Below are 13348 nucleotides of genomic sequence, written 5' to 3'. Positions count from 1 at the left end.
TAAAAATATATATATTTATATTATAAACCTATTTTTGAAAATTTTTTGTTACAGGTTTACTAAAGCATAATAAGCATTCACTAAACAAGCATTGTTATATTTTTATCTTTAATAATCTAAATAACTTATAAGTATTTTAATTCTCTTCACACTTTATTTTTCAATAAGATATTGAATGCACTAAATCACCAACTCCATAGGATCAATGAGGTGATCTAGGAGTTTTCTAATTTTAAATAAATTATATTTTCTTAAATGTGGAAGCTTATAGGAATTATCTCCCTTTAATATAATTATTTCAATTAAATATTCTTGTAAAATTAAGAATACTTTGTTCAATATTTTTTATGTCAATTTTTTGAAACTTGTGAAGACTCGGTCAACTAGCTCATTCATATTTTTGCTTGCTTTTTCAGTTTGGAAATTTTGAATTTCTCGAAATCATTCTAAATTATTGACATTCATATCCGGAGAATTAGTGGTGTGTTTTTTTAAAAAAAATAAAAAATCATACATTTCCTCAAAAAATTAATATATTACACATATTTATATTTTTCATATTCTCTACACAATTTTTTATATTTCATATAAAAAAATATTATTTCAAATTATTTTACAAAATAAACACACCCTAGATGGTTATGGAGTAAGAACAATATTGAAACCTCTTACTGCATTTATAAAATTAGTATAATCCTTATATATGTTTAGCTTTGCATTATTATTATTTTTTTTTTTTTTCACCAAACAAAGGCACTCTAGTTTTGCATTATCTTGCTAGATATGAATATATAATTTATTCAATAATTTTTTAATAAAATATAATTAACTGTTCATAATAATTTAATTTTTTAATTATCTTACAATTTAATAAATTGTACAAATAATAAACAAAAATACTAAATATATCATTGAAATTTTATAAATTTTAAAAATATAAATAACAATATTGATAATAAAAAACATACATAATGACAAAAATAATATGATATTAATATTAAAGAAATATATATATAACAACATACATAAAGACACAAATAATATAATATTAAAAGTGAAAAAATATACTAACATAATATGGATAATAGGGAAAATTATAAAAAGAAATATCTTATATGTAAGTCTCATTATCATTTTCAGTTTTTTTTTTTTTTTCAATTTCTCAATAAAGGATAATAGATTTTTCCGAGACTTTAAAATTATCCTCAGATGCCGGAAAAAGCATGTGCGCCTCACGTGAACGGATGTGACCTTGTCAGCAATCGTTTGAAACTTGCCGGAGTCAATGTGGCAAATGATGTGGCCTCACCTCCGGCTATTTATGGGGAGCCAAGGCCACGTCACTTGCCACATTGGTTCCAGCGAGTTCCACGTGCGCCAGCGAAATTACGTTTACTCATGTGAGGCACACGTGTCTTTTCTGGCATTGGAGGATAATTTTAAAGTCTTAGAGTCCGAATAGACTTATTATTTTTTATTGAAAAAATACAAATATATATATATATATACAAATGATAATACAACATGGATCATATGCTGAATTTAATTATTCAGCATGTGTGGTGATGCCTACAAAATTATTTTAACTAATTACATTAATTATATTAATTAATAGAGTAAATTAAAATATTAAATTTATAAGCATTCAACACACTTTAAATTCAGCATGTGATCCATCACCATGATAATAAGATCTATATATAAGACATTTTTTGTAATTTTATGTAGATAATGTAATATTAAAATAACAAACATAACAATATAGATCATTGAAATAACTAATTAAAAAATTTATTAATTAATTTGGCCATTGGATTTTTCCTTAGGTGTCCAAATATTTCATCTTTTGCCAACAATAATATTAAATATTACAATTTTCTTTGGATAAGATCAATATTTTTATTTTTATTTTTAATTCCTGCAAGCATTCACACTAGGAGAATATGATTCATCATGAGTGTCACTATATAGTGTTGTTAACTTTTAACTTGATGAATATCCATCAGTTTCGTTAATTTTGGTTTGTTCAAAACAACACTACAATAATAAAATGTTTCAGCAACATTATTAACAGTACAATAGCTCATATTCTATTTTAGACTTTAGTTCATATTTTAACTCACTTCTTATATGTTCACATGTGAAAGAGTTATCACAATTCACATATATATTTCTGATGTTTGGTTTAAAACATCACTAGATTGTCAAATATTCTTTGGTTAGCTAGCTTGTAACAATCAATGGATTTTTATACAACTTGACTAATATTTTGTCAACAATTTTTACATTGAGTTGTGTTAGCTTCGAAATCAATCAAACACTTAGCAACAACAACAATTCACTTCGAAAATAAACATAGATAAATAAAATCTCAACACAAACTCGTTGTTTGTTGGACAATCGGATTGCAAATGCACATACTAGTGACAACAAGAATATAAAATACAAAACAATTGTTAACCTAGTTTGGTCCAATCGTGATCTATATATGGGGGTTCAACCCATGCAATATCACTTTAGCTCTAGGAAGAACAAATCAAGCTTACAATAAAATTGTAATAGATGCTATCTCAAAAGCACATACACTAGATACCGTCAAGAATTCTTAACTATTGCATGGGAACGGGTTCATCTTCGAAGTATTTTTCCCTTCCAATATTTTTCACATTCTTCCTAAAGTTGCTCAACTAGTTATCACTCAATTTTGTCTACTCTATTGTTCTTTTATAGAATTGTTCATCATCCTAAGGATTCTTTCTATAATCTCACACTACCCCTTCACACAATTATGTATTATATAAACAAAATCTCCACATCACCAATATAATCAATACATAAGGTAAGAACGTCAAATATGGAAATAAATCATTTTAAATAAATCCATATCTTGACTCAATGATATTTTTTCAATCAAATCTCTTAAGATCTACATATTTAATTCAATCAGACCCTCTAAATCCGATGTTCCTTTCCGAGATATACTGGAGTGATCAACTTTGGTTGCAACAAATAAACCACTTATTTCACGTTGAATGAACCGCAATTGATCACTAGTATCCATATGTTGATTGGACCAGCTACGAATAACATCAACCAAAATTCATTTTTCAACAACTTGTACTTATTAACATGCTTGTATTTAATTTGTTTACCATACCATCTTTTAAGAAAAAAAATATATAGAATATGATTTATTAGTTCTTGTAATGACATCTTTGTTTGTGTTAAGTCATCTACAAATAAGAAATAGATATTATTTATAATTCTATCTTCTTATTTTTTTTCATCGCGGTAGAGTAATGATTTGCACATCATCGGCTTGTGTGCAAAATTCATAAATATATTTCTTATGTGTATGTTGCATTGAGCCAAGTGGTGAAGATACGGTGAACTCCAAATGCTTGAAATATTGATGGATAAAAATAAATAAATTTGTGGAATAGAATGGTACGGTATTTGAGAATTGTTGAGAATTTTGTTGGGACTGGGTCAACTCAACACTAGTATGATATTGTCCGCTTTGGGCTGAGCCCGCACGGATTTATTTTTAGATATTCTTCAAAAGGCCTCATACTAGTGGAGTTCACTTGGGACTTATAAGGTGTGAAATTTTTCTTCACAGCTTCCGATGTGGGACTTGGTTTTGCACCCCAACAATCCTCCCTTCAAACCAAGGACCAACCAATGGACCTTCCCTGCCCACCTTGTGCCGCCTATTACAAAGGGACCCGCTGCCTGACCACCTCAATCGGGACCGATCTAACACCATCAGGAGACTTTCGACACAAGGCACATCCGCAGGTCATGAGGGCGAGCTCACCACCACAACCAATGCCCAATGCCACCCAGTCCACTTCACCATCTAACCGGGCTCTGATACCACTGTTGGGACTGGGTCAACTCAACACTAGTATGATATTGTCCGCTTTGGGCTGAGCCCGCACGGATTTGTTTTTGGATATTCTCCAAAAGGCCTCACACTAGTGGAGTTCACTTGGGACTTATAAGGTGTGAAATTTTTCTTCACAGCTTCCAATGTGGGACTTGGGTTTGCACCCCAATAAATTTAAATACATAATTAGAAGAAAAGTGAAAAAATAAAAAAATTAATACCCAATAATCTCGCAAATCTTAAATATATTAATATATGTATAGAAAAATATTATATATAACAAAAAAATAAAATAAAATGAATGAAATATTAAATATTGCACCATAAAATAAATTTTCACACCGGGAATGAGGATATAGTGTACTGGTGAAGTCCTCAACCTTTTCACCTTTAGGTTTTGAACTTATTTTTATTTTCATATCAAATCCCTGTTGATGATATCTAATGTACTTCTTTTTATTTAAATACATGATAAATTGTACTCTAAAATAATTTTTCACATCATATTACTTTTTTTTTCAAATAATTATTGTATTAGTTACTTATATATTTTGAACTTATTTTCATTGTCATATATCAAATCGCTAGCTATGATAATATTTTTATTCACAAATTATTCTACCTGAAATCAATTTTAGTATCAGATTAGCTTTCTTTACATTAGTTATTGTAAGTTACTTACATATTTTAAACTCAGTGTTATTGTCATATAAAAAATACTAATTATTATATTTGATATATATATTTTTTAAAACAGAAATTATTGTACCATAAGTTGAATTTTTATATCATATTAACTTTTTAAATTTATTAATGTACTACATATTTATATATTTTGACACCATTTTTATTGTAATATCAAATCACTAGCTATAATGTCTAATGTTTTTATCTTTTAAGACAAATTATTGCATCATAAAATAAATTTTTACATCACATTAATTTTTTTTATATTAATTACTTTACTAATTCATATATTTTGCACTCATTTTAATTATTATGTCAAATCATATTTATTATTTATAATATCACTACTTTGTTGTATATAAGCTATGAATAACATATTTTGTATTATTTCTACAACATCTCTCCTTGTACAAAATATTCTTAACAATACGGTTTGTTCTTTTAATATTTCAACTTAAAAGTAACATTATGTATTTAACACAATTTTCAATAAAAAATTTATTATTGTCTTATAAAACATTATATTAAAATGCTATTTAAACAAAAATTTAAATCAACACTTCATTTTAAATTAATTTCAAACCACTCCCTATTTCAAAGATTCTTTATTGGAAAAAATATTAAATTCAACTAAAACATATCCTAGTATTGATTTGGAAGATGCAATTAAAGTTATTTTATATTGGTGGACAATACATCAAATTCTTCAAATACTTGTGAAAAGATCCTTTAATAATGAGATGAATATATATATTTTTTTCTCATAATCAACAAAGAATTTATTTTGAGTGAAATTGTGAAGAATGCCACAATTGTTTATTTAAAAAAAAAATTACTGAAAAAAAAAATGTATATAGATGATCAATTTTATTGAAGGTTTCGAATGAGAAAACACATTTTCTTCGCATGTTTTATGTCTTACAAATTAAATAGAATACTTTCAACAATATACAAATGTTACAAGAAGACTCTTTTATTTTTTATCCAAGTAGCCATGTAATAGTAAGTAGTCAGTCGTCATGTCACAGATGGCTACAAACCTAGATAGGGTTCAATGGAATACAACATACAAGCAAAGAAAGACAAGAAAATTCTTGAATAAAAAATAAAATTGTGTTGAAATGGTCTATGATCACCTCCAAGCTCATCCATATCAGTAACTAATCAATAATTGGATTTTGAGTCTCCTAAATAGCTTGTAGACCTCTTTTTCGGTATTCTTATCTTTTTCCATTTTTAAAACACGCCCATTAAGGTACTCATTGCTCTGTATTTCTGTTTGCAATGCTTGTACAGACCCGCATCAAACATTTTCAAAAAATTTTCTCATTAAGCTCCGATAAAACATATTAATGTTGGAATGGTTTGTTTATTAGTCATATTCACCCATATGATGAACTGCTCCTGGTCTATCAAAAACCCCACTCCTTAGGACTAGCCTAGGGGCATAGTAAATTTCAACATTTCTATACATTTTGGCATAAGGTGTATCATTCTGTTTGCTTTACAAGCTCAAATCTTGGTTCAGGATAAATCATGATTCTTAGAGAAAGTTTGTAAAGTCTATGCGGGCAGAGCCAGATGGGATAAATCTTCATTCCTCTATGGACCCATTCCAGGGCATCACCAACGTTACAAATGAAAACAAATATGTCTTGAATAACATGCACTTCATGGTAATAATTTTTTTGTTGGATTCACATTCGGTGGCATTGAGAGTGGAAACCTTATGCTACTTCCGCCATCCAAAGAGAACCTAAACCACCATTAATTAGCGAAAGAATATATAAGCTTGCTTTCCTGATACAAGCACCTTGTATTTCTGTGGTAATATTCTCTTGTGGGAATATACTGCACAAGTTCTATTTTCTTGAGTGCAATATACACATGCTGGTAAAACTAAGGTTTGAACCATCTACCAATACTATTGATTTTTTTACCATTTTGTTTAGGATTTTCTTTAAAAAACATATCTTTTTGTCATCAATTATAACTTTGAATTGGAGTGTAAACTATGCTCTCAACAGAATTTAAAATATTGTCAAAGTTGTCCTGATCTCTATCCTTATATGCAAATTATTCATATATGCTTGGAAAACCTCCTTAAAAAATCCAACAACAAGTTTATAAGTTAATCTCATATATTCCTTTGTAGATATAAGCTTAATCTTAATTGTAATAAGAAGTCTTAGCGCCTCTGAGACCATGGGATATCGTATAGAACAACTCGGAGTACTCATTATCCTTTTTGGTTCTAACCAATCACCCATCATTTAAAACAACTTCATAAGTAGCCACAGTATCTGATATCATTTTATAAATATAGGAGCTCATCTCAACCCCATAGCTATTGATAAGACCACCAACAACCATATCGTCAAGCTCCACAACAACTGGTATAAAAATATTCAAAAGGATTGTGGCCCTGGAAATTTGGCCAACATTGACCAAAGGCTCTCCTCGAGCAATCATTCTTCTTATCAATGTCAAAAATATCTCTAAAACTAGAAAGGTAAATTTTAAAATGGAAGCACACTTGTAGTTCATATTATGCATACCTACAACAATCCATGGTTTCCTAGTTGTGTAGACAAAACCATTCTTTTTTGGATTCCTCTCCTTGAGGTGTTTTATGAATTTCTTAACATTTTCTCATGTTCTTTCTTGTACTTACTGAATGACTTGCTATCAGATATCACATTCCTAATACTGATGTTACGAGAAGACTTAGCCTATGACAAATAAAAAAATGTACAATATCCTTACGTATGTTGGCTTATGGCATTAATGCTAACAATATAGATAACAACATTCATATTGGAAAAAACACTGATAAAAATTATTTGATAAGTTTGTGAAAGTGTAATATCGTTGTTTGGTGAATAATATATTTTGTATATCTTATTTAAAACATCATCACTAGATTTTTAACTCTTTCTTTTTATGAGTTGGTGCAGTCAACTATACACATCATCATCCAAACTACTTCTTCAAACTTGGAGCCATCCATTTATTAATACATTTACACATTAGAGTTAATTATGGTCTCTATTAGTACATACAATTATAAATTAGTCCAATTCAACCTAATCCAAACCCAAACTGCAGTTGAAATTTCCAGCCCTAAAAAGGCACAATTTAACTACACATTGTTATATTACAGTTATGATTCTTGATGTTATCATCAGGCACAACAAGACAAGCAGGATAATGTTGTGCTGCAGGCAAATAATAAGAGCTTGAAAAACAAAAACTATTATTTGCATGACACATTGTAGAATTTCGTGTTCCCTAATTGTGAAGGGTCCGCCATGCTTGGAAAGATAGGGTTTGATGAGTAGCATCTTCGAATAAAAAATGCTTGACTAAAGGAGGAGGTATCTCATTTCTTGATCAGTTTTTGAATTTCTTGTTATTTGTCTTAATAATGATTGTACACTTCATCTTCTTTTATTAGATTACTCATAACAACTAATGAATTTGGATACAACTTAACTAATCTTTTGCCGATAATTTTTACCAGTCCTATTCCTGAGGTTTCATAGGCCTGGGGCGAAATTCAAAGCATGGGCCCCTAAAATATATCACAATAATTTTTTTAATAATAAAAATATAAATAATTAAATAAAATAATTTATTCTAGCATTTTTATATGCAAATTCATCGATAATAATATCAATATTAATTTTTTCTAACATTTCTTTTTCAATATACAACATAGCCAAACCATTTAATCGTTCTTGAGACATACACGATCTTGAATAAGTTTTTAATAATTTTGATTTTGAAAAAAAAATTTCAGCTGATGCTATTGTTACTGGTACAGTTAATAAAATGCGATAGGCTATAGAAACATTAGGACAACAATCAACCGCTCTAATAAATTCAAGAATTTCAATCGGTGACATTAAGTTATCAGGTAAAATCATTCGTAGAACTTTTAATTCAGCAATCATTTCTTTTAGGTCAATATCAGAAATATTATTATGAGAAAAAATAGTTGATAAAACAATACAATATTCTTTTAACTTCTTATTGTCTAAAGATTTTAATTTTTGTGAATTAAATAAAAAAAAAAACAAAAATGCTATTAAACATTTTCAACTGTATAAATTTATCATTTAATGAAGTAATGGTCATATCTACTACAACTAAAAAATAATTAACTTTAAAATTTTCTTCTTCTGATTGTACTTGTTCATTTTGATCACTATCATCAATTTTTCTTTTTCTAAAAATACGACGTTTAGTTGGAAATACGCATTCGATATCCATAACTAAAGCAATTTCGTTTGCAACATGCATACTATTGAAACGTCTTTCATTTCTATATTTTTCAAAAAATAATAAAGTATCTTCTATTTGTTTTATAGCCGTATCAATACTTACAAATTCATATTGTAATTTTTTACTCATTCTATTAATAACAAATAAAATATCATACCAAATAATCATACAAGTAAAAATTCATAGGATTCAAGTGAACCAATCAAACTTTCAGGTTCACTTTTTTATTTAACATCATCACATGAATTAATTAAATCTAACAAAGCTAATCTAATTTGAGGAGTTTGAAATCTAATAGCTTTAACACTTTTAATTCTACTTTCCCAACGAGTGTTTGACAAAGATTTTAAGGTAAAATTTGAAATATTATCGAGCAAAAATTTCCATCTTTTTGTCGAGCTTGAAAATAATGTATATATACGTTGGACAATTGCAAAAAATGATAATGCTTTTGTACAAGAATATGTCATATCACAAAGTGTAAGATTAAGACTATGACAAGCACATGACATATATAATGCTCTAGGATTTATATCAAGTAATCTTTTTTGAACTCTTTGGTGTTTACCTTTCATATTAGATCAATTATCATAACATTGACCCCTTATATTATCAATATTAAGATCAAGGTATTCAATTGCATTTGTCAATTCTTTAAAAAGTTCTAAAACACTTGTATCTTCTACTTGCAAAAATTGTAAAAAGTATTCTTCGATTTTAATTTTACTACTTGACATATCTATACAACGGTCAATTAAAGTCATTTGTTCTTGGTGACTAATATCCGGGGTACAATCTAGAATTATTGAAAAATATTTTGACTCTTTAATAATTTTTATAATTGAACTTCTAACACTATGAGCCAATAAAGAAATTAATTCATTTTGAATTTTGTGACCAAAATAATGATAATGAATTTCATTATTTTGAATACGCCTAATATGATATTGCATAACTATATCAAATTCAGCAAATCATTTTAATTATTCCTAAAAAATTATCATTACTGTCTTGATAAAGTTTTTCATTCGAACCTCGAAAAGCTAAATTATATTTAGAAAGACATTTTATAACAGAAATTATTCTAATTAAAACTTGTCTCCAACGTTCCTTTTCTTTTGTAATTTCTTTTTGAATATCTTTATCAATTGTTTGATTTTTATTTAATCTTATTTTTAATTCATTCCAAGTATTCATATATGTTATATGTTCAATACTATTTTCATATTGTTTAAGTCTTTCGGCTAAATGTTTCCAATCTTTAAATCCATCATTTGCCAACAAACATTTAATGTTATTTTTTTTAAACGTTTTACAACAAAACAATATATTTTATCTACATGTTTAGAATAAACTAACTATTTTCTATCAATAGTTTCTCCATTATTTAATTTTATAGAGTAATGGACATATGAAAAATGTCTGAAAGGAAAAGTAAGACTTAATTCTCTTCTAAGTCCATTTTCAATTAAAATATTTTTTTATACTATCAAGATTATCCCAATTTTTAGGATCATAAATATCTAAATAAAAATATCACTATCATCAATTTCTAATCATATTTCATTATTATTATTATTATTATTATTATTATTATTATTATTATTGATAATATTACTATCGACAATATCTTTGCTATTTAAATTTTCAATAGATTTAGAATATTCAATACAATTATCATTTAATTCATCAAAACCCGTAGAATGACCTATATTCTTATTAAAAATTTTATCTAAAGCTAATTTTTGTGATTTTATTAATTGTTCTTGTTTTCTTATTTTTTCTTTTTTCACTTCCTGATAAATGTTTTTTAGATAGCATTTTAAAAAATTTATAAATATAAAGAAAACAATAAAAGAACAACACTACCCGATGAATTTTCCTCTTTTTTGCTTTACTGTCAATTTTTATTGCGTGTTCCTTGCTACCTGCATTGAAAAACTAATAAATAATACTCTCTCTCTCCCATTGAAATGTTACCATTTTTTTATTTTCGTCCGTCCCAAAACAAAGTTACCATTTCCTAATTTAACTTACAATATATTACACAAATGTCATTACTTTTATATTACACCATACTAATAGGGTATGTTTGTCCTTTTTACTACAATCCAATATAATACTAATATTAAAAAATCTATGTGCAAAAAGCAAACGCCACCCTTCCAACGGGACGGGGGGAGTATACATAATTAGTAAAAATATATAAAATTTCAAATTTTAAAGGTTCTAAAAATTAGACATATAAATGAAACAATAATATATATGTATATTAATATCTATATATATAAGTATATAACACAAGACAATTAAAAACAAAATAAAATAATAAAAGAGTTTAATCCCTAAAATAAAAAAAAAAATTAAACCTTGTTAGTCGTTACCTTGATTCTACGGAAAAAATATTTTGAGAGATTTAGAATTTGAATTTTCTTCTTGTTTTTTTTTTCTTTATCTTGTACTTGCAATAGAAAAAATACCATATAATAAATATTAAAAAATCAAATAATAAACATTAACAAAAATATACACTATTAAAAATGTAAAACAATAAAATCTAACCTTATTCTGTACTCCATAGAACAAAATCTAAGAGAATTTCACTTAACAAAACTTTTATTGTTATGAAATTTTAAGTTTTAATTTTAGTTTTGATGTAAAAAATAAAATAAAAATTGATGAATAAATTTATAAACTATCAGGCTATAAGTAAATAGATAAAAAAAATAATAATAATCTTATAAAAAATTGTAGATTGCATAAACAAAAAATCACGTTGTGATTGTGTGAAGATGAATGGATGAAGATGGAGAACACAGAAAGAATGACTGAAGGAAGAAAATAAGAAAATTGAGATAAAACTTAAAAGAAATTTATAAAATGAAAAAAAAAAAAAAAAGTTAAAAACGGTCTAAAAAAACTCTTCAATGCAGAGAGAAATTCTGCAACTTCCTTTTAAAGTTCCTATAGAGATTACATAGAAACTACCATTGCAACGGTACGCCAAAGTCTTTTAACTTTTTTCAATTATAAATTTATTATTTATTTTTATTTTTTAAAACATCAGATATATATATACCAACATGATGGGCTCTTTTCATTTTGGGCCCTGGGCTAGGGCCCTTTTTTCGTCTTGGCCCTGGCCTGATTTTTACTTTGACTTGTACTTTTTGGAATACTCATATGCAATTTGTTTTTCAGTATTAAGATATTCTCTTAAAAAAATATATAGAACTGTTTTATTAGTACTTATAATGACATCATTACTTGAGTTAAGTCATATATTAATAAGAAATAAATTTTATGGGTGTCTCTGGTCAGTGTAATGATCTACACATCATTAGCTTATCTGAAAAAAAAAAAAAAATGTTCTTATTATTTAGAATGTTAATAAAATAATAACCATATTTTCTTATTTAGTAAATATAAACTTCATAAAATTATAAAATATTTCTATCATTTCACGTAAAAGTTTAAAAGATATTCATTTCAAGCCATATTATTTACTAATGTAACTATATATATATACATATTTTTACCTATACACGCACACCCCCAACTCAACTATACCTATTCGGGATTGAACTCCAATCCTAACTCTTAAGAGAGTGATACATCACCGCTCGATCTACAAAAATTTGACTTAAAAATTAAATATATTTAACCATAGACAAAGAAGCGAATTGACAACTAGTGGAGTGATTTTATTAAACTATATGATATATGAATTAAATTTGATTAATTTGTATTAGATTATAATTTCCTAAAAGTAAATACAAAAGATATAAATGATTCATATTATTATATGAACTATTTATTTTAAATTGACTTAACAAGAAAACAAAATTTAAACGTCGAATAAAATTACTCGTTCTGTCCTACATAAAATGTTCATTTTTTTTCATTTTTATCATTTCCAAATAATTTGTCTTTTTTTAAAATATATATATAATTATACACTTTAATCATATTTTAAAATTTATAATTTATAATTTTATTAATCTTAATTAAATTATTCAATTATTTTTATTAATACTTTCTTAATTATTTACTAATTATACTTTACATAAATTCTTATTCTATTATAACGTGGACAAAATAGAGGATTTATTCTATTATAACGTGGACAAAATAGAGGAGAGGGTGGGAATATTATTCTGCATGAGCAATTGTGTAGGTTACTAATAATTAGTATACAAATATAATAATATATGTTGTTTAAAGAATACTATATTAAATATTTATGTTTTAACTATTAAATTTAAAAATATATTTTCTATTTAAAATATTATAGTAAATAATTTCAACTTTACAAAGGATTTGCTTGTTATGTTTTCAAACAAAGATTAATATTATTTACTAATGTTTTTGATTTTTAATAAAAATATATTATTTTCTCTCACAAAATATTATATTAAAATAATATCAAAATCAAAATTCAAATAAAAAATTCAATTACAAATTAAAAATAAAGAAACACTT

This window comes from Andrographis paniculata, unplaced genomic scaffold, assembly GCF_009805555.1.
Source record: "Andrographis paniculata isolate CXL003 unplaced genomic scaffold, ASM980555v1 Contig77END, whole genome shotgun sequence".
Classification (NCBI taxonomy): domain Eukaryota; kingdom Viridiplantae; phylum Streptophyta; class Magnoliopsida; order Lamiales; family Acanthaceae; genus Andrographis; species Andrographis paniculata.
Note: the sequence above shows the minus strand (reverse complement) of the source record.